We start from the raw sequence: 27109 nt of genomic DNA on the forward strand, positions 1-27109 counted from the left end.
TCATAAGACTACTAACTAGTCCCCTGGTATGTTAAAATGGACTCCTGCCCTCACAATCAACCTCTTTAAGACCTTGCAATTTTTAATTTTCCACCTACACTTTCTCTGTAGCTTTTACACCTTATTCAAAGTTCAAAGTAAATTTATTATCAAAGTACATACATGTCACCATATACAACCTGGAGATTCATTTTCTTGTGGGCATACTTAATAAATCCATAATAGAATAATAACCATAAACAAAATCAATGAAATACCGCACTAACGTGGGCATTCAACAGGTGTGCAAAAGACAACAAACTGAAAATACAAAAAGAAATAAATGATGATAATAAATAAGCAATAAATATCGAGAACCTGAGATGAACAGTCCTTGATAGTGAGTCTATAGGTTGGGGGAACAGTTCACTGATGGGGCATGTGAAGTTGAGTAAATTTATCCCATTGGTTCAAAAGCCCGACGGTTGTGGGGTAATAATTTTTCCAAAACCTGGTGGCATGGGTCCTGAGGCTTCTGTACCTTCTTCCTGATGGCAGCAGCAAGAAAACAGCATGTCCCGGGTAATTGGGTTCCCTGATGATGGATACTGTTTTCTGTGACAGCGATTTGTGTAAATGTGCTCAATGGTGTTGGGGGGAGGGGGCTTTACCCACAAGACATAGGTGCAGAATTAGGCCATTTGGCCTATTGAGTCTGCTCCACCATTCAATCATGGCTTATCCTTTCTCGCCCTCCTCAGTCCCACTCCGCGACTTCCCTCCCCCATAACTTTGATGCCATGTCCAATCAAGAACCCATCAATCTCTGCCTTAAATACACCCAATGACCTGGCCTCCACAGCAGCCTGTGGTACTAAATTCCACAAATTCACTACCCATGATGGACTGGGCCATATCCAGCACGTTTGGTAGGATTTTCCATTCAAGAGCATTGGTGTCTCCATACCAGGATGAATTGTTACTGCTTTACCTTTTTCTACATCAATGCACAGTGCAATGATCTGAACTGCATGAACAGTATGCAAGACAAGGTTTTCACTGTATCTCAGTGCATAGGACAATAATAAACCCATTCCATCTTCATTCTGCAACTGCTACCACTGGTTCTAGATTCCTCAGGCAGAGGACACACACTCCACTGCACCCACCCTGCACAAAATCCTGCCTCATTATCAGAGCAGAATCACTGACAATACAGTGCTCCCTTACATTTCTGGGCACCGGAACATCAGCCGTTATCTTTGTGCTCAGGCCTCTGGAACAGCGGCTAAACGCACAATCGCTTGACTCAGTGATGAGAAAGCTGACAACTGAGCCATGGTTAACAGAGCAGAAATCCTCATTTTTAAATTAGCAGCTTCGATCCAAGATTGCCCATTTGCCATTTTAATTTATCACCGCCCCTGTGGAGTGGCGTTCATTTTGAAGGAGATATTTCACTTTTCCCAGTAATAGTCATTAATTTGGTAATCACCTTCCATCAGCGGATCTGGTGTTGCACTCCTGGCCAGGTTCCAGGCATATCTTGGAAGATTACATTTCAAATATTGTTTCTTCCCTTCACTGAGTGTGTGTCACAAAAATAATACCCTTGCCAGTGAAGAATTCTCACAATATCCACAATTACGGACATTTTATTTAAACGTAAGTATCAGCACAGTAGCATAACGGTTCACACATCGCTTTACAGCGCCAATAGGAGTTGAATTCTTACCACTGTCTGGAAAAAGCTCGTACGCTCTCCCCATGACCATGTAGGGGTGGGTTCAGAATCAGAATTGTGTTCAATATCACCGGCATATCTCCTGAAATTTGTTACTTTTGCAGCAGCAGTACAATGAAATACATAATAATAAAGGGAAAAACACTGAATTAATGAGTATATTAGTTAAATTAAATAAAGTAATGCAAAAAAAATTTAGAAAGGAGTGAGGTAGAGTATGGGTTCAATATCCGGATGGCAGAGGGAAAGAAGCTTTGTGAGGTTATCCACTTTGGTGGTAAGAAAAGGAAGGCAGATTATTATCTAAACGGTGTCAAGTTAGGAAAAGGGGAAGTACAACGAGATCTAGGTGTTCTTGTACATCAGTCACTGAAAGCAAGCATGCAGGTACAGCAGAAAGCTAATGGCGTGCTGGCCTTCATAACAAGGGAAATTGAGCTTAGGAGCAAAGAGGTCCTTCTGCAGCTGTACAGGGCCCTGGTGAGACCACACCTGGAGTGCTGTGTGCAGGTTTGGTCTCCAAATTTGAGGAAGGACATTCTTGCTATTGAGGGAGTGCAGCATAGGTACACAAAGTTAATTCCACCGATGGCGGGACGGTCATATGTTGAACGATTGGAGCAACTGGGCTTGTACACACTGAAATTTAGAAGGACAAGAGGGGATCTGATTGAGACATGTAAGATTATTAAGGGATTGGACATGCTGGAGGCAGAAAGCATGTTCCCGCTGATGGGTGAGTCCAGAACCTGAGGCCACAGTTTAAGAATAAGGGGTAGGTCATTTAGAACGGAGTTGAGGAAAAACTTTTTCACCCAGAGAGTGGTGGATATATGGAATGCTCTGCCCCAGAAGGCAGTGGAGGCTCCCTGGATGCTTTCAAGAAAGAGATGGCTAGAGCTCTTAAAGATAGCGGAATCAAAGGTTATGGGGATAAGGCAGGAACTGGATACTGATTGTGGATGATCAGCCATGATCACAGTGAATGGCGGTGCTGGCTCGAAGGGCCGAATGGCCTACTCCTGCACCTATTGTCTACTGTCTGGGTGCTCTGGATTCCAAAGACACAAGGGTTAGGGTTATTGAGCTGTGGGCACGCTGCGTTGGCACCAGAAGCATGGCAACACTTGTGGGCTGCCCACAGCACAATCTTCTGATTGATTTAATGCTCACAACACATTTCACTGTCCGTTTCAATGCACGTGACAAATAAAACTAATCTCATCTTCTCTTAGGGCGTGCAGTAGTCAGGTCTGGAGTGGCAGGCCTTGGTGAATAAGTTTGCAGTTAGTCATTCTGGCAAGTCATTGGATCAGGAAGGCAGCACTGAAGTGTGTGGCTGCCTCCCACAGTGAAGAACTCACAGAAAATACTAACAGGCAAATTCTTCGGTGTGGGTGTCATCTGCAGCTTTACTGAATCACAGAACTTAGGCTCACTGCAAGAAGGCTTGGACTCTGTGCAAGATTGGCAAAGAGCTACAGGCTTTAGAAAGTCTTGGAAAGGTTAAAATTACGGATACCGGAAAACTGAATCAAATACAGAGAGTGCTAAAAATGCTTAGCAGATCAGGCAGCATCTATGGAGACAGAAAGAATACTGTATACTGATCAGCTAAATGAACCACTGTTGGGACCAATTTAGAGTCTATATCCACATTAAGGCCTCTAAGAAGACCACAACCTTGTCGTGGCTTGGAGGCTTCAATGATCTGGAGAGCTATGTTGTCTGGAGTCAGGGTTTTATGGTTTGGCTCTTGGTAGAGTCACCACACAGGTCAAAGGGTAGAGGCCAGACTAAGAGTGGTCCACCGATCCTCCGGGTTTGGGGGTTCAGCTCAGGGCAATTGACCCTAACTGGCAAAACAAAATTGTTACGGAAACAGCAATGAAGAATCTCTTTACATCTGATTGACGGTATTCCTCAGGATCCGCCTGAGACCTGCATGACTGACAAAAGTGAAAAGGTACTGATACAATGAAGAAAGCCCTGAACACCACCAGGGATGGAGGAGCTTCATCGCTGCCCTAATTGCCAGCAGCATAATGGAATTGAGGAGCTTGTGGATATAGACCATAGCTTCACCATTAACCACAGCCTGCCAGACTTCTCTGGAATAAGAATGCTCAAAATGCCTCTGACTTTCCTGAGGATTCCATCTCGTCCGTTCCCCGTTTTCAACCAGAATGAGAACAATAAATGTGCGTGAAGCTTCAGAGGGGTGGGGGGGGGGGGAAAGAGGTGAAGACTGCAAAAGGTTGTCCGGTTGTCACACATGCTGTTGGTGCTGTCTGAAAGAGGGCAATCACAGTCTGTAGGGGTTGTAATAGAGCAGTGTTTCCCAACTTTTTAAAAAAAAAACACCACTGACCCCCTCCATTATGCAAGGGGCCCATGGACCCCAGGTTGGGAACCCCTCAATAGAGGAAGGAACAAGAAGAGAAGTAAAAAGCTACTGTATGCTGGAATTGAGAGATACAGAACATAACAGCAACTAAAAATCTGAAATAAAAGACTGCTGGAAATACTCAGGTCTGCACCATCCATAAATTGTGGAAGAGTTCAAGATGGACGGGTTTCCCTTTTAGATATTTGCAACGTCTTACGACAAACCGAAAGCAGTTCAATGCCTAGCTAACATCGACTAGTATCAATGAGAGTGGCTGTTCATTTACTTCACTGTTAGTGGCATTTGCTGTGGGCAAATCGCTTGAAATGGTGACCAGACTTCAGTAGGACCTCACTGCTTGCAGAGTGGTTTGGTGAACATGGAACAGAAGCAGGAACATAACTCTTGAAAACTGTTCAACACCCTGGCTCATCCTGGGCATCCAACTCACCTGCAAGTCCAATTCCCAGAGTGTCCAAAATCCCAGAAACCTCAGAACTGAATGTACTCAAAGGCAGAATTATTTATGTTCAACTCCTAATAAACAGGGGAGGGGAAAGAACCACAGATCTACCTGCAAAACTTGTCTTTTATTTATTCCCACTGACAAAGCTCTGATGGCAAAATACGTCAACTGTATTTTTAAAGTTTTGATCTGTGCTAAGACAGGCAGTGTACATAGACCACCTGACTAAACACATGTCTCAAGATTAAAGATTGTTTATCGCCAATCTTCAGAACATGAATGTAAAGGAGAACGAAATGATTGTTACTCCAGATCTGATGTAGCATCCGACAACTTATGCTACACCTGTCTGTGGGCACAAGAGAAACAGCAGAGAGTAACATGGATGGGATGATGGGAATAAAACTGATAAAAAATAAAGGACAATTTTGCTTATTAATAATAATTTAGTTGCAATTTATTATAGAAAAAAATCAGAGGTATTTGCCTAAAGATTTTATAAATAACCAAAAGTACCTGATTTTATTTATCAACTAAATGAATACACTGAGCAGAACAAAATATACAACTGAGGAATTCAAATACTGAATATAGTCAATCATTGAGCCCCCTATAATCCCTGAGGGAAAGAATTCTAACTTTTTTTTAAAGTGTTCAGTTTTTAATCCCAAGTTTGATACAGTGTTTGACATCTCCAGGCCTGTACTTGCTGGAGTTTAGAAGAATGAGGTGGGATCTCATTGAAACCTAGATCAAGCAGGCAGGGAGAAGATGTTTTCCTACAGTGGGGGAGTCTAAGACCAGAGCCTCAGAATACAAAGACAACCCTTTAGAATGGAGATGAGGAGGAATTTTTTTTTTTAGCCAGAGGGTGGTCAATCTGTGGAATTTATTGCCACAGACAGCTGTGGAGGCCAAGTCCTTTGGCATAGTTAAAGCTGAGGTTGTTAGGTTCTTGATTAGCAAGGGCATCAAAAGTTACAGAGAGAAGACAGGAGATTGGGCTTGACAGGGCTAATAAAATCAGCCATGATGGAATGGCAGAGCAGGCTCCTTTTTCTTAATTCTGCTCCTGGCCAAGTGTGCACCCTCGATCTGGACTCCCCAGCTACAGGTGTAGCTTCATGACAGCAACCCTCTCAAAATTTTGAGATCATCCCAAAACAGTTTCTACAGATAACTATACAGATAGACAACATATGCCTGTGATATTAAACCTGATTCTACATCCTAGTTTTAGCCAAGTTTTCATTAATGCAGCCTACATTTCAAACACAAGAAAATAAGTTTTAAATCTAACATTCAGCATTGTACTTTTCTATTTCCTGGTTACTCTTCTTTGTTTCTCAATCATCTGGTCAGAAAGTAGCCCAAAACGTCCTACTAATAAAAGCTGTAGCTAATGTTTTTCTCCTTAAAGCTCCCAAATGCAGCTATTTATTTCAAAGGACATATAACTCATTATTGGGAATGATCTAATCTCTGCAGTAACAGTGATGCACTCAATACTCTGAAAACCACATTACAACAAAGTATTCTTCCTGCATTGGGATACTATTAACACTCCTATGGATGGTCTCAAGCCTGGTTGTTTGTGAAAGGAGGTGGTTTGAGCATTGGACTAGCAAACCCATCCCACAAAAGCCCAGAGCTATAGAAACACCAACAGAGGCTCCAAAGACCTCATCAGAATCTGGTTTAATATCACATACGTCGTGAAATTTGTTAACTTTATGGCAGCAGAACAATGAAATCCATGATAAATAAATAGAGGAAAAAACTGAATTATAGCAAGTATGTAGTTAATTTAAAACAAGCAGCGCAAAAAAAAAACAGAAATAAGAAAGTAGTGAGGTAGTGTTTGTGGATTCAATGTCCATTTAGAAATGGGATGGCAGAGGGGAAGAAGCTGTTCCTGAATCACTGAATCCTTGGGAGGGGAAGGATCTTCACCTGGAAGATGCATAAAGTTGTCTTGTAAAAGCCGAAGCCAGAGGCAGATCAACTTTCAGTCCAGGACAGAGGACTCCGACCAGCTGCCCGGGTACGGGTGATGGGCTTAGGAAGAATTAGAGGTACTATTGCCCAGATGATATCTTAAGTCAAAGCATCTCTCCCTTGCCCAACCCACTTTCCCAAATGCACTGAAAAGATTCCAAGGAACTAGTCTGAATGGTGGAGGAGTCGCATCCATCACAGCCACAGCAATCTCTTTTTAACATCAAGAAACTCCCACCATCCAAGCTATGCTCTCTTCTGCGACAAGGAAGGAGGTACAGGAGCCACAGGTCCTACACCACCAGGTTCAGAAACAGTTATTACCCTTCAACCATCAGGCTCCTGAACCAACGTGGATAAGTTTACTCACCTCAACACTGAACTGATTCCACAATCTACTTTCAAGGACTCTACAGCACATGTTCTCTGTTTTTTAAATTTATTAGTACAGTTTGTCTTTTTGCACATTGGTTGTTTGTCAGTCTTTGTGTGGAGTTTTACATCGATTCTATTGTATTTCTTCGTTTTACTGAATCCCAACAAGAAAACGAATCTCAGGGTAGTATATGGTGACATCCAAATACCTAGATAATAAATGTACGTTAAAACCTTGACATTCAGGTTATCCACTTATTAGCTCGCTCCCTGTTCCTTGCGTGAAATGACTGTACGCTAACAATCTGTCTCGTTTCCTCAGACCAGACTTCATTAGTTATTGAACACTGAATGAAAGGCGCTCTATAAATAAACTTCTCTCTCCTAAAGGCCACAAAGTATCCATCTGTCTCCGGAGGGGGAAGAACATTCAGTCAAAAACAAATGAACACCTTTCGCAATCCTGTAAAACGCAATTATCCGTCAGTAAAGTAAATCTAAAGTGAACTGGAAAACAAAACCGCCAGGATCCGCGGTGCCTGGCGGACCGTGTTGGGCTCTGTGTTTAAGCGGCCTTCTGCGTCCCCAGCAGGGCTGACCATATTTTAAGAAGTCGCCGTGAGTGCCCCGAAGAGAGGTGCGAGTTCAAAGCGCCCCTTTCCCAGCGTGAAGCGCTGCCCTGGACGTGCGCTCTGCTCCAGCGACAGCCCCACCCCGTCTGCCTCGCAATCCCATCCTGGGCACCAACAGCTTCACAATCCGCTCCCGGAGAGAGAGAGAGAGAGAGAGAGAGGGGGGAGGGTGGGGGAGTCCTGCCCGTGGAGGAGGAGGAGGAGAGGCTGTAGTGGCCGCAGCCATCGCCACTCAGACACGGCGCATGGGGCAGGAATCGCAGCTCAGCCGTGTCAAAGCGCTGCTTACTTGAGACATTCCCCTCCCTGCAGAGGCATTTGATGCAATAATGGTTCAATCGGGATCTGGATCACATACCTCACTCCCCACCGCCAGCTAAAAAAAAATGACCCACAACAGACAGAGCAACTTCCCATCCTGTCTCAAGGTATTCACTGACACTACATGCTGTGCACACAGGACAAAAGGTGCATCAGCCCTGCTCCTGACCTTTCTGTAAACCGAAGGCCTGCAATCACTTACCTTGCAGTCCGAGTTCCGCTGGCTCCTCTCTGGTTTGCCCTCTCTTTCTCTCGCCCTCCCTCTTCCCAATGCCCCCCTCGCTCTCTCTTTTCACTGGATCCTCTGGTCGTAGTTTCCGTCTCTGCTTCACACACTTCCTGCACCGATCACGTGTTCCAATCAGCTGTTCCCATCCCAACCTCTCTTTCTAATATCCCACGGGCTTCCAGAGGAGAGTGGGCAGTTCTCTTTTCTACTCTCCTCCTTGCCTCGCGTTTTTCAAATACTTCTCATTTCCCTGGGAACGAACGCCAATTCCAATTCAGAAACCTTTCTGTATATATATAGAACAATTATTTCTGCAAATAAAGAGTGCCTTTTCAGTACGAAAGTGAAATTCTGGCTCAAAATGTCAAAGATCCTAGTTTTTCCACTAGCCTGCAGGTCACCCTTGGGCAAAAGTGTAGCAACTACTTAGCCCCAAACCCCCATGGGAGCAGGTGGTGGATGGTTTTGTGAGCAACTGGTGCATATCGCAAGTCCTGGTACAGTATATGCAATCACTGACACAAGGCAGACAGTCTCTGAAGAGCATTGAAAAAAGGCTGGGGTCACCTCTCTTGTAAAGACACTGCCCAAAAGAAGGCAAAGAATGCCAAAATCGCCAAGGACAATCATGGTCATGATCACCAATTCCAATTCAGAAATCTTTCTGTAGGTATACTAAGTCTTAGTTCTGCAAATAAAGAGTGCCTTGTTAGTATGAAAGTGAAATTGTGGCTCAAAATGTCAAAGGTCCTGGTGTTTCTACTTAGATCACTCTTGGGCATATGACATGGCACATAATGATGACATTGATTGTGACAGTGGTGTGATCACTCAAGTTGAGTATGATGTTCTCCTAAGGGGGTGTCCATTGGTGGGTTCTCAGGTGGCTGTAGAGTTCAATCTGGGATCGGCATATTCCGATAGGTTGGATTCCCTTAGTGGAGAATGCCTGTGTCCGACTTGGTTAAAGATGGGGAGGCTGATGCACGGGCAGCCACCACATGGTCCTTGACAGATCAGGGTCAGGGTCCAGAGGCGTGAAGTGCAAGACTACCAGGGAGCCTTCACTGCTGCAGCTTCCCTCCACCTTCACTGCTGTTGTGATGTGTATCATCTTCCACCAGTCCCACCGTTGAGGTCTTGGTTGGATCTCTCTTTTTCTAGAAACTCCATCTTGATCCCAGCCAAGAGCTAGTTAGTTAGTTAGAGCTTTATTGCAATCGCTGAGGACAACGAGATTGCAGTGCTACTCCATTAAGCATACTGACAATTCAGTTACTAAAAACACAATTACTACATTTAAAGTAACTTTTGAGTTAGAGTGACATCTAAATTACAAATGAATTAAAAGCAAGCACCTCTAAAATTAAAAGATACAGTGGCTGCTCCATTCAAGTGTTGCACGTGCCCACGTTATAAACTACAATGTTTAAACTTAAATTAGCATCAAGAATTGAAACTGAACTTTAAAAGCAAAGAGCTTTGAACTCCAAGAAAGGTAGCTGCCCCATTCTAACCCAAATATTGCACATACCCGTGTACTTTACTTAGAGATTGTCCATGGTTCCTATGGGCTTTGGTGGTGGGTGGGGGACATTGATCAGTTGCATGGCAGCCCTGGGGAAAGTCTGGACTCCATGCAGAGATGTTCCTGTATCTCTTGCAGGATGGTAGGAGATTGAACAGGTGATTACTGGAGTGGGATGAGTCCATCGTGATTTTGCGAGCACACCGTAGGCAGCACCAATTGTAGATGGTTTTCATGTCTGATAGTTGTACAGTCCTGAAGTGCTTTTGGTCAATCTTGTTGCAGCTAGTGTACCACACTGTTATGCAGTAGGTTAGTATGCTCTCAATTACATATCGATAAAGGTTTACCAGCAGCTTTGGGACAGATTTGCTCTCTTTAAACTGCTAAGATTGTACTGCGCCATCCCCACTATCGAAGAAATGTTTGCAGTGCAAGGGAGCTCCTCTGTGATGTTCTCACCCTAGAGCTTAAAACTGGAGACCCTTTCCACTGCTTCAGCATTTATTCACCATTATAAAGCTTGTTCGTACCTTTTTAAAGATAGTAATAATTTGGCTGGTGTTTCTGGTGTTGAATGAAAGGTTACGGTTATTGCACCATTCAGCCAGCTTCTGCACCTCCGCTCTGGACAGATGCTGTTTTTGTAATTAATCCAATCACTTTGGTGCCATCTGCAAATCTGGTGATGGAGTTGGCGGCATAGGTGGGGCACAGTCTTGTGTGAAAAGATTGTTAAGGAATGGGCTCCGTACACATCCCTGCGGTGCACCGGTGTTCAGAGTCGGGGAGGTAGTGTGCACTTGCCCAGACTGACTGCTGGTTTGGTAAGAAAGTCCAGAATCCAATTGCAAATTGATGTATTGAGTCCCAGATTGTATGGTTTAACAGTCAACTTGTTGGTGAGTATGGTACTGAAGGCAAAACCGTAGTCAACAAAAAAGCATTCTGGCGTAGGTGTCCTTATATTCCAAGTGTTCCAGTACGATGTGGAGAGCAAAGGAGATGGCGTCCTTGGCTGATCTCGTTGCCTTACAAGCAAACTGGTGCAGATTCAGAGTAGCAGGCATGGTGTTCTTAATGTGGGATATAACCAGTATCTCCAGGCACATGGTGGCCGTGGGGGTGAGTGCAACCAATCTGTGGTTACCACTGATTCCTTTGGGATTAGTACGATGGTTGATGTTTTGAAGCACGCAGGGATGGAGAGGGGTTATAGATCTCATTATAAACCTCTGCCAACTGGTCAGCACAGTCCCTGAGGACCGACCCAGGTATGCCATCTGGTCCAGCTACTCTGCACGTGTTGATACTGCAGAGGGACATCTCGCCTCATGTGTAATCAGTGTCAGTGCTGTGTCCTCCTCAGCTATCAAGGCCTTCATTATTGGTGCATTGTCCCTGTCAAACCACTTATGTAGAAAATATTGCCAAGAACAATCATGGTCATGAGACCATGATTGCCTACATCATATGATGCAGCACATAATGATAACAATGATGATCTGATAAAGTGGGAAAGGGTGTATTTATTGTTTATAATACAGTATTGTCTAATGCCATTTAATGAATTAAGTATGAGTTAAGTCCCCCATGCATTGCCAGTATGTTTTCTTTCACTGTAGAACTTGCCAGGATCTGCCCGGCTGTGTGGGAGTGAGCATGCAAAGGAAAATGCTGTTGTTAAAGTACAGAATCAGGTTTAATATCACCGGTATACGTCGTGAAATTTGCTAACTTTGCAGTAGCAGTACAATGCAATACATAATAATAGAGGAAAAAAACTGTGAATTACAGTAAGTATATATATATTAAATAGTTAGATTAGATATGTAGTGCAAAAAAATTGGAAATAAAGTAAGTAGTGAAGTAGTGTTCATGGTTTCAATGTCCGTTCAGAAATCGGATGGAAGAGTGGAAGAAGATATGCCTGAATAATTGAGTGTGTGCCTTCAGGCTTCTGTGCCTCCTTCCTGATGGTAGGAATGAGAAGTGGGCATGTCCTGGGTGGTGGAGGTCCTGTAATGTAAGTTCCTGTTACATCTCCTTGTTGGTTTGATGACCCTGCTATCCTCCAGGATCTTAGCGAGTGGATGAATGAGAAGAAGGTGTTGAGATACAATGCTGGATGTGCTGCTTGATGAAGCCATAAAATTTAGACCGCACACAGCATCTGGACTACTGAATGCTCCACTCAAGTCCTGGCAAATGAGAAACAGAAGATGTGTGATCCAGTTGAGATTTTATGTGGTGGAACAGCTAAAGATGCATGGCCCACTGGAGTCCCCTGCAAGGAATCTGTTTAAAGTATTTTTCCCAGGTTTGGGGAGTCAAGAATTAGACCACATCATTTTGTGGGAGGAGAGATTTAATAGAGACAACTTTTTCACACAGAGTGAACTGTGTTCGAAGTGCAAACTTCAAAGTAAGTTTATTATCAAAATACATATATGTCACCATAACAACCCATAAATTCATTTTCTTGTGGGCATTCTCGATTGATCCAATAACCATGATAGAATCAATGAAAGACCCCACCCACAGGGCAGACAAACAGTGTGCAAAATACAACAAACTGTGCAAATTCAAAAGAAAAAAAAAGAAATGATAATAATAATAATAACTAAATATGCATAAATACCGAGAACATGAAATGAAGAGTCCTTGAAAGTGTCCATAGGTTGTGGAAACAGTTCAGTGATGGGGCAGGTGAAGCTCAGTGAAGTTACCCCCTCTGGTTCAAGAGCTTGATGATTGATGGGGTAATAACTGTTCCTGAACCTGACGGTTCGGATCCTGAGGTTCCAGTACCTTCTCCCTGGTGGAGGCAGTGAGAAGAGAGCACCCCCTGGGTGGTGGGGGTCCCTGATGATGGATGCTGCTTTCCTGTGACAATGCTCCATGTAGATGTGCTCAATGATGGGGAGGACTTTACCTGTGATGGACTGGGCCATATCCACTACTTTAGTAGGATTTTCCATTTAAGGGCATTAGTGTTTCCATACCAGGCTGTGATGCAGCCAGTCAACATACCCTCCACCACACACCTATAGAACTCAGTGTATGAAATGAGCTGCAGAGGAAGCAGTTAAGGGAGGTACATGAAAAATATTTAAAACGTGCTTGGACAGGTTAAGGGGGATACGAGCCAAATGTAGGCAAAGGGTAATAGTTTTGATGGGTATTTTAGTTAGTATGGACCAGTTGGGCTGAATGGCCTGCTTCTGTACTGTATGACTGTACAATTCTAATGGAGTTGATGGGGAGAAGGGTTTTATCCTTATTGTTATGCTAGCTATGACAACTAATGTAATAAAAGTAAATACTTTAATGTATCTCATTATGAATGAGAATTTTATCGTACAATAAAGCTTCAAATCAGATCCTGGAGCATGCATAGCAGGAGAGGAGAAGATGGCGGTGCAACGCAGCGCGCGCAGCCACTCCGGGGAATGATATCTATAATCTGTCAAGTAGGGGACCGTGCACAACTCTGATTTGATGGAGGCAGGCGTGAGAGTGCGGAGGAACATCTGGAGAAACTTCTGAAATGCCCGCTTCGCTGCCGCTGCTACTGTGTGGTCCGGAATCTCCGGAGGAGAAGGCCCCAAATCATCGGCTTTGCTTGTTTCGGTGGCCGGGGCGAGGTCGAAGGCGCTCGGCAGAGGATGATGCTCAGGAGGCTGTATCGGAGGGGCTGGTCGGAGGCTCGAAGTTTTCGGATGGACAGATTCGGTGTCGGCTGTTGTCGGGTCCTTCCGATGCATCGGCAGTTGTCAGTGCCTGGAGGTTTATGGCAGGGAGTTTCTCCCTTTTGCCACCTGCTATCGGGGACTCGGGAGTCGATCGGGGCTTTGAGACTTTCTTTTACCGTGCCCATGGTCTGCTCTTCATCAAATTATGGTATTGCTTTGCACTGCTGTAACTATATGCTATAATTATGTCGTTCTGTCAGTGTTAGTCTTTGGTTTGTCCTGTTTTTCTGTGATATCACTCTGGAGGAACATTGTATCATTTCTTAATGCATGCATGCATTTCTAAATGACAATAAATGAAGATTGAGTGTTCTCATAACCTAAATCTAAATTAATTGCAATCAATCTGGCACTGAAAGAGTTAACCATCACCAGTCCTCTGCATGCAAGTAGGAGCAGGAAGGATCCTTCAATACTTTCTCAATGGAAGGATGATTGTAAGCTGACAAATGCAGCTTTGCAGATCTTTGGGACTCATTGATAAGAGGCTGCATTATTTGTGGAACCTGGGAGTGCAGCTTGTGGGTGCAGTCACTGCAAGGGACATAGTGCAAGGGTATAAAGCTTTCTGAAGCCACTCTCTCAAAATATGGCCAAGTACTGTGGACAGAAAAGGAATGTAAAGGCGTAGACAAAGCGGTTTGGAAAGTCATTTCTACAAAGAATGCACAATGAGGAAAACATCAAAAGTACATGAGTTGGATTAAATGAACTGTGCAGAGAGAGAAACTGGGCCAGATTCACAGTGCCAATTGGAAGCTACAGACCTAATGGAAAATATAGTCAGTTCTGTAGAAGGAACACACATTAGTGGCACTGCAATTTAGCATATAAAACAGTACAGAACCTGTTGCTGTTCTTTTTAATTTGCTCCAAGATCAATCTAACTCTTCCCTCCCATATCACCCTACATTTTTATTTCATCCACATGCCTACCTCAGTGCTTCTTAAACATAGAAACATAGAAACATAGGTGCAGGAGTAGGCCATTCGGCCCTTCGAGCCTGCACCGCCATTTATTATGATCATGGCTGATCATCCAACTCAGAACCTCGCCCCAGCCTTCCCTCCATACCCCCTGATCCCCGTAGCCACAAGGGCCATATCTAACTCCTTCTTAAATATAGCCAATGAACTGGCCTCAACTGTTTCCTGTGGCAGAGAATTCCACAGATTCCCCACTCTCTGTGTGAAGAAGTTTTTCCTAATCTCGGTCCTAAAAGGCTTCCCCTTTATCCTCAAACTGTGGCCCCTTGTTCTGGACTTCCCCAATATCAGGAACAATCTTCTTGCATCTAGCCTGTCCAATCCCTTTAGGATTTTATACGTTTCAATCAGATCTCCCCTCAATCTTCTAAATTTCAACGAGTACAAGCCCAGTTCATCCAGTCTTTCTTCATATGAAAGTCCTGCCATCCCAGGAATCAATCTGGTGAACCTTCTTTGTACTCCCTCTATGGCAAGGATGTCTTTCCTCAGATTAGGGGACCAAAACTGCACACAATACTCCAGGTGTGGTCTCACCAAGGCCTTGTACAACTGCAGTAGTACCTCCCTGCTCCTGTACTCGAATCCTCTCGCTATAAATGCCAGCATACCATTCGCCTTTTTCACCGCCTGCTGTACCTGCATGCCCACTTTCAATGACTGGTGTATAATGACACCCAGGTCTCGTTGCACCTCCCCTTTTCCTAATCGGCCACCATTCAGATAATAATCTGTTTTCCTATTTTTGCCACCAAAGTGGATAACTTCACATTTATCCACATTAAATTGCATCTGCCATGAATTTGCCTACTCACCCAACCTATCCAAGTCACTCTGCATCCTCTTAGCATCCTCCTCACAGCTAACACTGCCACCCAGCTTCGTGTCATCCGCAAACTTGGAGATGCTGCATTTAATTCCCTCATCCAAGTCATTAATATATATTGTAAACAACTGGGGTCCCAGCACTGAGCCTTGCAGTAACCCACTAGTCACCGCCTGCCATTCTGAAAAGGTCCTGTTTATTCCCACTCTTTGCTTCCTGTCTGCTAACCAATTCTCCATCCACGTCAATACCTTACCCCCAATGCCGTGTGCTTTAAGTTTGCACACTAATCTCCTGTGTGGGACCTTGTCAAAAGCCTTTTGAAAATCCAAATATACCACATCCACTGGTTCTCCCCTATCCACTCTACTAGTTACATCCTCAAAAAATTCTATGAGATTCGTCAGACATGATTTTCCTTTCACAAATCCATGCTGACTTTGTCCGATGATTTCACTGCTTTCCAAATGTGCTGTTATCACATCTTTGATAACTGACTCCAGCAGTTTCCCCACCACCGACGTTAGGCTAACCGGTCTATAATTCCCCGGTTTCTCTCTCCCTCCTTTTTTAAAAAGTGGGGTTACATTAGCCACCCTCCAATCCTCAGGAACTAGTCCAGAATCTAAGGAGTTTTGAAAAAATTATCACTAATGCATCCACTATTTCTTGGGCTACTTCCTTAAGCACTCTAGGATGCAGACTGTCTGGCCCTGGGGATTTATCTGCCTTCAATCCCTTCAATTTACCTAACACCACTTCCCTACTAACATGTATTTCGCTCAGTTCCTCCATCTCACTGGACCCTCTGTTCCCTACTATTTCTGGAAGATTATTTATGTCCTCCTTAGTGAAGGCAGAACCAAAGTAATTATTCAATTGGTCTGCCATGTCCTTGCTCCCCATAATCAATTCACCTGTTTCTGTCTGTAGGGGACCTACATTTGTCTTTACCAGTCTTTTCCTTTTTACATATCTATAAAAGCTTTTACAGTCAGTTTTTATGTTCCCTGCCAGTTTTCTCTCATAATCTTTTTTCCCCTTCCTAATTAAGCCCTTTGTCCTCCTCTGCTGAACTCTGAATTTCGCCCAGTCCTCAGGTGAGCCATTTTTTCTGGCTAATTTGTATGTTTCTTCTTTGGAATTGATACTATCCCTAATTTCTCTTGTCAGCCACGGGTGCACTACCTTCCTTGATTTATTCTTTTGCCAAACTGGAATGAACAATTGTTGTAGTTCATCCATGCAACCTTTAAATGCTTGCCATTGCATATCCACCGTCAATCCTTTAAGTGTCATTTGCCAGTCTATCTTAGCTAATTCACGTCTCATACCTTCAAAGTTACCCCTCTTTAAGTTCAGAACCTTTGTTTCTGAATTAACTATGTCACTCTCCATCTTAATGAAGAATTCCACCATATTATGGTCACTCTTACCCAAGGGGCCTCTCACGACAAGATTGCTAATTAACCCTTCCTCATTGCTCAAAACCCAGTCCAGAATAGTCTGCTCTCTAGTTGGTTCCTCGACATGTTGGTTCAAAAAACCATCCCGCATACATTCCAAGAAATCCTCTTCCTCAGCACCTTTACCAATTTGGTTCACCCAATCTACATGTAGATTGAAGTCACCCATTATAACTGCTGTTCCTTTATTGCACACATTTCTAATTTCCTGTTTAATACCATCTCCGACCTCACTACTACTGTTAGGTGGCCTGTACACAACTCCCACCAGCGTCTTCTGCCCCTTAGTGTTACGCAGCTCTACCCATATCGATTCCACATCTTCCCGGCTTATGTCCTTCCTTTCTATTGCGTTAATCTCTTCTTTAACCAGCTACGCCACCCCACCTCCCCTTCCTTCATGTCTATCCCTCCTGAATATTGAATATCCCTGAACGTTGAGCTCCCATCCTTGGTCACCCTGGAGCCATGTCTCTGTGATCCCAATTATATCATAATCATTAATAACAATCTGCACTTTCAATTTATCCACCTTATTACGAATGCTCCTTGCATTGACACACAAAGCCTTCAGGCGCTCTTTTACAACTCTCTTAGCCCTTATACAATTATGTTGAAAAGTGGCCCTTTTTAATGCTTGCCCTGGATTTGTCAGCCTGCCACTTTCACTTTTCTCCTTAGTACTTTTTGCTTCTACCCTCACTTTACACCCCTCTGTCTCTCTGCACTGGTTCCCATCCCCCTGTTGTGAACTAACCTCCTCTCGCCTAGCCTCTTTAATTTGATTCCCACCCCGCAACCATTCTAGTTTAAAGTCACCTCAGTAGCCCTCGCTAATCTCCCTGCCAGGATATTGGTCCCCCTAGGATTCAAGTGTAACCCGTTTTGTACAGGTCACGCCTGCGCCAAAAGAGGTCCCAGTGATCGAAAAACTTGAATCCCTGCCCCCTGCTCCAATCCCTCAGCCACGCATTTATCCTCCACCCAACATGTCAGCCTCTATCACCACTCCTGGCAGCACATTCCACAACCCCACCACTCTCAGTGTGAAAAAATGACCAATGACATCCTTTCTTATACTTTCCTCCAATCACCTTCTAGTTTGCCTTCTTGCATTAGCCATTGCCACCATGGGGAAAAGGTGCTGGTTGTCCACTTTATCTGTGCTTCTTGGCATCTTGAACACCTCTATCAACTCAGAAAAGCCTTGACTCACTCAACATTACCTCATAAGATATGCTCTCTAATCTAGGAAGCATCCTGGTGAATCTCCTCCGCACCCTCTCTAAAGCCCCCATATCCTATAATGTGACGACTAGAACTTGACACAGGATCAGAATCAGAATCAGATTTAATATCACTGGCATACGTATGTCATGAAATTTGTTGTTTAACAGCAGCAGTATATTGCAATACACAATGATAAAAACTATAAATCACAATCAGCATATATACGGTGTGTGTGTATAATTAAATACGTAGCGCAAAAAGAGAGGAAGAGAAATACTGAGGTGCTGTTCATGGGTTCATTGTCCATTCAGAAATCTGATAGCGGAGGGGAAGAAGCTGTTTCTTAAACATTGAGTGTGTTCCTTCAGACTCCTGTACCTCACCCTTGATGGTAGCAATGAGAAGAGGGCATGTCCTGGGTGATGGGGGTCCTTAACAATGGATGCCACCTTTTAGAAGCATCAGCTTTTGAAGGTGTCCTGGATACGGGGGAGGCTAATGCCCATGATGAAGCTGGCAGAGTTTACAACTGTCTGCAGTTTCTCCCAATCCTGTGCAATGGCCCATCCATACCAGGTGGTGATGTAACTAGTTAGAATGCTCCCCACAGTACATCTGTAGAAATTTGCAAGTGTCTTTGGTGACAATCCAATTTGCCTCAAACTCCTAATGAAATATAGCCACTGTCATGCCTTCTTTGTAATTGCATCAATATGTTGGGCCCAGGATAGATCTTCAGAGATGTTTACACCCAGGAACTTGAAACCGCTCACTCTATTGCTGATCCCTCGATGAGAACTGAGAACTTCTTCCAGAATTCTACAATCAATTGCTTGGACTACTGAAATGAGTGCATGGTTATGGTTGTGGTTGTGACACCATTCAACCAGCTGATCTATAGTACCTATTAAAAGTATCCCCCCACCCCTGGAAGTTTTCATGTTCTGTTGTTTTACAACATTGATTCACAGTGGGTTTAATTTAGCTTTTCTCAGGACCCTTTTCAACAGAAAAAAAGACTCTTTTATGTCAAAGTGAAAACAGATTTCTACAAAAGTGATCTAAATTAATGACAAATATAAAACAGAAGATAATTGATTGAATAAGTATTCATCTCCTTTAAGATGACACACCAAATCATCATTGGTGCTGCCAATTGGTTTTAGAAGCCACATAATTAGTTCAATGGAGATGTTTTTGGAGACCTGTGTGCAGTCAAGGTGTTTCAATGGATTGTAGTAAAAATATACCTGTATCTGGAGGTTCAACTGCTGGTGCATCAGTATCCTGGTATAAACTGCACCATGAAGGCAAAATAACTCTCCAAGCAACTTTGTAAAAAGGTCATTGAAAAGTACAAGTCAGAAGATGGATACAAGAAAATTTCCAAGTCACTGAATATCCCTTGGATTACAATTAAGCCAATCATCAAGAAATGGAAAGAATAGGGCACAGCAGTAAATCTGCCTAGAGCAGGCTGTCCTCAAAAACTGAGTGACCATGCAAGAAGGGGACTAGTGAGAGAGGCCACCATGAGACCTATGACAACTGTGGAGGAGATACAAGCCTCAGTGGCTGAGATGGGAGAGGCTGCACATACAACAACTGTTGCCTGAGTGCTTCACCAGTTGCAGCTTTATGGGAGAGTGGCAAAGAGAAAGCCACTGTTGAAAAAAGCTCACATGAAATCTTGGCTAGACTTTGCCAGAAAGCATAAGGGAGACTTTGAAGTCAGCTGGAAGAAGGATCTGTGGTCTGATGAAACCAAAATGGGACTTCTTAGTCATCGGATGCTAAGCATTGCACATCATCAAAAACACACCATCCCTACTGTGAAGCATGGTGCTGGCTGCATCATGCTGTGAGGATGCTTCACTGCAGCAGGCCCAGGAAGGTTTGTGAAGGTGGAAGGTAAAATGAATACAGCAAAATACAGGGAAAACCTGATACAGTCTGCAAGAGAACTGTGACTTGGGAGAAGATTTGTTTTCCAGCAGGACAATGATCCCAAGCATAAAGCCAAAGCTACACAGGAATGGGTTAAAAACGACAAAGTTAATGTCCTGAAGTGGCCAAGTCAGAGTCCAGACCTCAATCCAACTGAGAATTTGTGAAAAGGGCTGTTCACTCACGATCACCATGCAAGCTGACAGAGCTTGAGCGGTTCTGTAAAGAAGAATGGGGAAAAATTGCAGTGCCCAAATGTGCAAAGCTGATAGAGACCTATCCACACAGACTCAAGGCTGTAATTGCTGCCAAAGGTGCATCTACTAAATAGTGACTTAAAGGGAGTGAGTAATTATGCAAACAATATCTTATCTTATCTTAGTAATAAATTTAGACCAATTTGTAGAAATTTGTTTTCATTTTGACGCAAAAGTCTTTTCTCTTTGATCAGTGTCAAAAAAGTCAAACTAAAACCACTGAGTTTCAACGCTGTAAAAGCACACACTCATCCACACAGGTCTTGAAGAAGTTAATGGCAACTGTGGCATATTCCTTCAGACACAAAGATGAACCCCTGAATATTGTCCAGTCCACTGACTCAGAACAATCCCGTAAGTGGTCTTCCACCTCCCTTGACCATACCTACCTGGTCCTTTAGAATCGAGCCATCAACCTTAATGCAGTACATTTAGAATCAGTGAGTCAGGTGCCGACAATCTACAAGATGAAACTGTATCAGGAGATCAGGAGATGCAAAGGTCATTGAGCCATGGAAGATGGAAACAGGCCTATCAGCCCACTGAGTCTGAGCCAGCCATCGAGCAACCATCTTCCCTAATCCTATACTAATCTCACTCCATTCTCCCTGTTCAACTTGCATCAGATTCTACCACTCACCTATAGCTAGGGCAATTTCAAAGATCAAAATACTATATGATGATGGCTAGTTCTTCACTTGCGAAGATCAGGAAGGAAAACTCCATCGCTGTAGGACTTTCCTTCCTGTCTGTGCTGCGTAGGATTATAGTGAGGACGAGTGCTATGCATGGCTCAATTCCACTCTTTAGGCCAGGAGACGTTCCACAATGGCATAGTGAGCTGCGTTGACTGTGGTGATCACAAAGCTGTAGGTTGAGTATCGGAATTTCCCTTCTAGACAGACTGCCTGGCCAGGCTAACGAGTCCCATTTACCTGGGTTTGGAACAGGAGTGGTCCTTCTCCAAGGCTGACTGCCAATCAAGACTGATAAGCCCAGCCTACCCGCCATATGCCATAACAACCTTGAGATTTGTCTCCTTACAGGCAGCCGCTAAACAAAGAAACCTGATAGAGCCCATTTTAAAAAAAACTGTCGAACACCCATGTGCAAGAACAAAACAAATGATGCAAACAATAGAAGTAGCAAATAATATTCAGAACTGGAAATTCATGTAAGTGAGTTTACAGCCGTGAAGCCAGTCATCTGCCTCCAGTGTTGAGGTGCAGGGCAGATGGGCTGAGAGCCTTTAGCACACTGTTTTTCAGTGATTCTATTGTAGTTCTTCATTCTACTATAAATCTCTGCAAGAAAATGAATGCCAGGGTAGTATATGGGTGACATATACATAGTTTGTTAATAAGTTTACTTTGGACCTTAAAGGTACACTATGGCAGGTGTATGGAGATTGCTTCAATACAAGCGGTCATTTTGTTTGTGCAGGTAGCAAGTGATCATGAGATGTTCAAGATTCAAGAATGTTTAATGTTATTTCCAGTACACAAGTGGAAAGGGAACAAAATAGTTGTTACTCTGGATCCAAGGCAGCACACACACAAACCCACTAAGATAAAGAACTCAATAGTTTTTTAAAAAAATGCTATAAATATAAATACATAAGAGAGCTTATATACATTATTGATTATACATCCATAAAGTGACACTAGGCACAGGAGTGTCCGTACGGTGACAGACAGGAAATGATAAAGTAGTGGTGGAGGGGTGGGTTAATGGGTGGGGGTGTTGATCAGCCTTACTGCTTGAGGAAGGTAACTGTTTTTGAGTCTGGTGCTCCTGGCGCCAACGTTACATAGCCTGCTCCTTGATGGGAGCAGGACAAAGAGTCCATGAGCAAGGTGGGTGGGTTCCTTCCTGATATTGCTGGCCTTTATCCGGCACCTTTCTGTATATATGTCCTTGATGGCAGGTAGGCGGGCGCCGGTGATGCGTGGGGCAGTTTTGACTACCCTTCGTAAAGCCTTGCCGCCTGCCGCAGTGCAGTTTCGGTACCATGCAGTGATGCAGCATGTTAGGACTCTATAGGAGATTGTGAGTGGCGATGTGTATCGTCCAGCTCTCTTCAGCCTCCTCAGGAAAGACAGGCATTGATGAGTTTTCTTGATTGCGTACCGTGAGAAGATATGTGGGACGGGCACTCCCAGCAGTTTGAAACTACTGCGTTGCTGATCTGAGGAGGGATATGAGTGGTGTGAGCTCAGGCAACACTCGCACCTTTCATGCTACAGGAAAATCAATGAGGTGCAAGAAGACAACGCAAGAAAGTAAGTTTTATTGACTATGAAATATGTACAAAAGAGAACACTGTGCAAAGGTCTTTATGCTCTTGGTGTCATTCAGTCTAATTGGTGTTAATTCTATCCAGAGCATTGCCAGCACATCTCCTTTTATCAAAAGCAATATCACCACTCAAGTGGTCCCTTGGAGTTTAACACCCTTTCCCTGTTTCAGGGCCTTCCCAAGAGACTCAACCTCAATGTCCAGCAGCAGAATGACTGAACTATAGAGCCTCTCCACAGAGCCTTTGCACTGGCTTCACTGAGCTTTAGTGCTCGTACTCCTGCAGCCCCGGGATATGTCAGTGGACAGCATTCCCTTACGGACATTTCGGAAGACCTTCAAGTTTCAGGCAGAGTAAAGAGCCTCTTACATCCATCAGATGACCTTCTGGCAGCACTTAATGTCCATCTCTGCACGTGTCCCTGAAATAGGCCATGCTCTTTTCTCGCTGCTGCCATCAGGAAGGAGGTACCACAGCCACAGGTCCCACACCACCAGGTTCAGGAATGGTTATTACCCCTCAACGTCAGGCTCCTGAATCAGAGTGAAGACCTACACTCACCCCAACACTGAACGAATTTCACAGTCTATGAACTCACTTTCAAGAACTCTACAGCCTAGTCTTCAATATCTATTTACTTATGAATTATTTTGGGGATTTTTTGCATTTGTAAAATTTGTTGTCTTTTGAGCATTCAATGTTTGTCTGACTTTGTCTGTAGATTTTCATTGATTCTATTGCGTTTCTTTGTTCCACTATGAATGTCTGTAAGAAAATGAATTTCAGGGAAGCATATGTACTTTGATGATAAATTTACTTTGAGCTTTGAAACAGCCGATAGATCAGAGACAGAGTCTGGCAAAGGATGTAAGAGTCCTTGTTAAAGTTTGTCTTATGTAGCTACAAGAAGACAAATCCAGAACAAGAGGTGTTGGAGCCCAGCTGTTACAAGGGATTGGAGACACAGAAAGGACACTGACTGAGGCTGAGGCCTCCCTCAGTCGGCGTTGACCATGGAAGTTACATCCTAGCTGTCTAAATATGCAAGCCTGGGCAGTACAATATGGAGAGCAAGCTGTTGCCCATTTAGCAAGCTCCCCCTCTCCTCATATCCGATGAACCCAAAGGAACGGCAGAGACCGATACAGTTTAGCACCAGCCACGTTGCAGGAGTAGCCAGTCAGTGTTGAACTCAGTGTAGTCATAGTCATAGTCATACTTCATTGATCCCGGGGGAAATTGGTTTTTGTTACAGTTGCACCATAAATAATAAATAGTAATAAAACCATAAATAGTTAAATAGTAATATGTAAATTATGCCAGGAAATAAGTCCAGGACCAGCCTATTGGCTCAGGGTGTCTGACCCTCCAAGGGAGGAGTTGTAAAGTTTGATGGCCACAGGCAGGAATGACTTCCTATGATGCTCTGTGTTGCATCTCGGTGGAATGAGTCTCTGGCTGAATGTACTCCTGTGCCCAACCAGTCCATTATGTAGTGGATGGGAGACATTGTCCAAGATGGCATGTAACTTAGACAGCATCCTCTTTTCAGACACCACCGTCAGAGAGTCCAGTTCCATCCACACAACATCACTGGCCTTACGAATGAGTTTGTTGATTCTGTTGGTGTCTGCTACCCTCAGCCTGCTGCCCCAGCACACAACAGCAAACATGATAGCACTGGCCACCACAGACTCGTAGAACATCTTCAGCATCGTCCGGCAGATGTTAAAGGACCTCAGTCTCCTCAGGAAATAGAGACAGCTCTGACCCTTCTTGTAGACAGCCTCAGAGTTCTTTGACCAGTCCAGTTTATTGTCAATTCGCATCCCCAGGTATTTGTAATCCTCCACCATGTCCACACCGACCCCCTGGATGGAAACAGGGGTCACCGGTACCTTAGCTCTCCTCAGGTCTACCACCAGCTCCTTAGTCTTTTTCACATTAAGCTGCAGATAATTCTGCTCACACCATGTGACAAAGTTTCCTACCGTGGCCCTGTACTCAGCCTCATCTCCCTTGCCGATGCATCCAACTATGGTGGATTGTCTTAAGAACGCCAGCTCTGGATTTTCCCTTGGGGTTTACTCCCAAAGCCATCCCCATAAAGGGTATAGCTGCAAGGCAGCAGAGGTTTGAGATCAAAGTTTTCCTGCTCTTCGATGAGGTGCCAACCACAGCTGAAGAGCCCCATCTGCCCGAAGTGACTGGTTTTAAGGCAGCAGAATCAGAATCAGGTTTAATATCACCGGCATGTGTCATGCAATTTGTTAACCTTGCGGCAGCAGTAAAATGAAATACATGATCAGTAAATATAGAGACAAACACTGAGCTATATTAAGTATATATATATAGAATATGTCTATAAAATAGTTAAGTTAAAATAAGTAACGCAAAAGGAAAGCAGGAATAGAAAAGTAGTGAGGTGGTGTTCATGCGTTCAGTGTCCTCACCTTTGCCCCTTCTGTCAGTAGAAACGGTTCTGCCACACAGCAAGACCAGGAGATGGACTTGGCTGTCAGAGATTATTTGAGGCACATTTCTTTGAGAGCTTACCCTCATTATCACCGGGAATACAGAGAGGACAAGGCCCATATTAAGCCATCACAAGAAGGCGATGTTGACTGAACACACACTAAATGTCGTGAGATTGTTAGAGAGAGGGGCATCCCAAATCAGAGAAGATCTTGTCTTGTAGGAACACCCTATCAACCCAAGTATCCAAATTCTTTATGGCAGAGTAAATCACACAGAAGCTGGAGGTTTAAGGAAATTTTTATTTTTGACTGAGAATCACCAGGCTAGTTTTTTTTAAAAATTTGGCCTACTTATAGGTTTACTTAATGCCTGTTGATGTTGATTGCATTTATATAATTTGGTATACTTGATCACATTTTATTCTATATAATGTTTGTCTTTACTTATGATTTTTAATTCTGTCTTATTTTTATGACTACATTGATTTATCTTTACAATCTATGTAAAGCTCTTTGAGCCTACATCTATTTAAATAAAGTGATTATTATTATGATGAAAGGGGCAGTGAACATATAAGACTGATTGTAACAATTTAAGTAGTGTGTAACCAGATGCCTTCTGATACATAGTTTGTATAGAACTGGCGATGTGGCACTGAATGCAAGTAGGAAATGCTGCCTTTGTTTCTCTGAGAGTTTCTTTTACTTACAATGTACAGTGTATGGGGTGTCAGGGAGGGGTAGCACCTCTGGTGGGGGAACATGTCGCAACCTTTTTAGGGCAGTTAGTCCACCTTTGGTCCCCACCTGGCACTCAGCTCTCACTTGTGGCTCCCCGTAGCTGTTTGCATGCGACAGCGTCCACATCCCGGGCAACAGCTTCGACAAGCCGGCTAAACCAGTTGAGAGTAGCCGACGGGTCTCAAACCTTCGGTGAGCTAGGGAGTTGTCTATCCCAGCATGTGAAGACAGACTCTGGCGGATTGAGCGGACGAGACCAATGGAAGGTCCAACGGTCAAGAAGGTGGTCTCTGCAAACGTTGTGGAACGTGTAGAGCAGGACAAGACACAGAAGACGTCCTGGTCATCCACTGCGCCTAGTCCCATCTCCAGCCGTCTAGACTCTGTCTTGCCACTGGATCTAGATGGGAATTGGGAAGAGAGAGTGAGGCTGACGCTGCGCAACTCTCCCTCACTTAAATCCAAATCACATGCTAGTCTCGACACCATCGTAATGCTGTCGAGGTCTTCATCAACGCCAATGATGGACGAACAACAACTTTACTAATTAAATTTCTGGCAAAACTCTGGTAGTTTAGTGAATGAACAAGAGGAAAGTACTGAGGCAGAATGAAGGGTGGCATGGTAGTGTAGTAGTTAACGTAACATTTTACAGTGCCAGCGACCCGGGTTCATTTCCCACTGCTGCTCTAAGGAGTTTGTATGTTTTCCCTGTGACCACATGGGTGTTTCAGTATTGACTGAAGGAGACGTAAGGGTTAGGAAGTTAATTGGTCAGAGTCATAGAAAAGTACAGCACAGAAACAGGCCCATTGGCCCATCTAGTCGGTGCTGAACAATTTAAACTGTCTAGTCCCCATTGACCTGCACTGGACCATAGCCTTCCATACCCTGACTATCCATGGACTTATCCAAACTTCTCTTAAACTTTGAGATCAAGCTTACATGCACCACTTGCACTGGCAGCTCATTCCATTCTCTCACGACCCTCTGAGTAAAGAAGTTTCCCCTCCTGTTACCCTTAACCCATGACTTCTAGTTTTAGTCTCACCCAACCTCAGTGGAAAAAGCCTGCTTGCATTTACCCTATCTACATCCCTCATACAGTGCATTGGCCGTCATCGACCATGGGATTGAGTTTAAGAGCCGAGAGATAATGTTGTAGCTATACAGGACCCTGGTCAGACCCCACTTGGAGTACTGTGCTCAATTCTGGCCGCCTTACTACAGGAAGGACGTGAAAACTATAGAAAGGGTGCAGAGGAGATTTACAAGGACGTTGCCTGGATTGGGGAGCATGACTTATGAGAATAGGTTGAGTGAACTTGGCCTTTTCTCCTTGGAGAGACTGAGGATGAGAGGTGACCTGATAGAGGTGCACAAAATAATGAGAGGCATTGATCATGTGGATAGTCAGAGGCTTTTCCCCAGGGATGAAGTGGCTAGCACGAGAGGGCATAGTT

General features: G+C 43.9%; 1 protein-coding gene across 3 annotated transcripts in view; it reads right to left on the minus strand.

The window, feature by feature from the left end:
- The window catches only part of LOC134353593 (src substrate protein p85-like), a 92770-nt gene extending 84527 nt beyond the window's left edge, over nt 1–8243 (minus strand). For all 3 annotated transcript variants that reach the window (XM_063061690.1, XM_063061689.1, XM_063061688.1), the window contains exon 1: nt 8107–8243. The gene's annotated coding sequence lies outside the window, so the exon portion shown is untranslated. The remainder of the gene's footprint in view (nt 1–8106) is intronic.
- Nucleotides 8244–27109: the final 18866 nt, after the last annotated feature.

Source organism: Mobula hypostoma, chromosome 11, assembly GCF_963921235.1.
Source record: "Mobula hypostoma chromosome 11, sMobHyp1.1, whole genome shotgun sequence".
In the NCBI taxonomy this organism is placed as follows: domain Eukaryota; kingdom Metazoa; phylum Chordata; class Chondrichthyes; order Myliobatiformes; family Myliobatidae; genus Mobula; species Mobula hypostoma.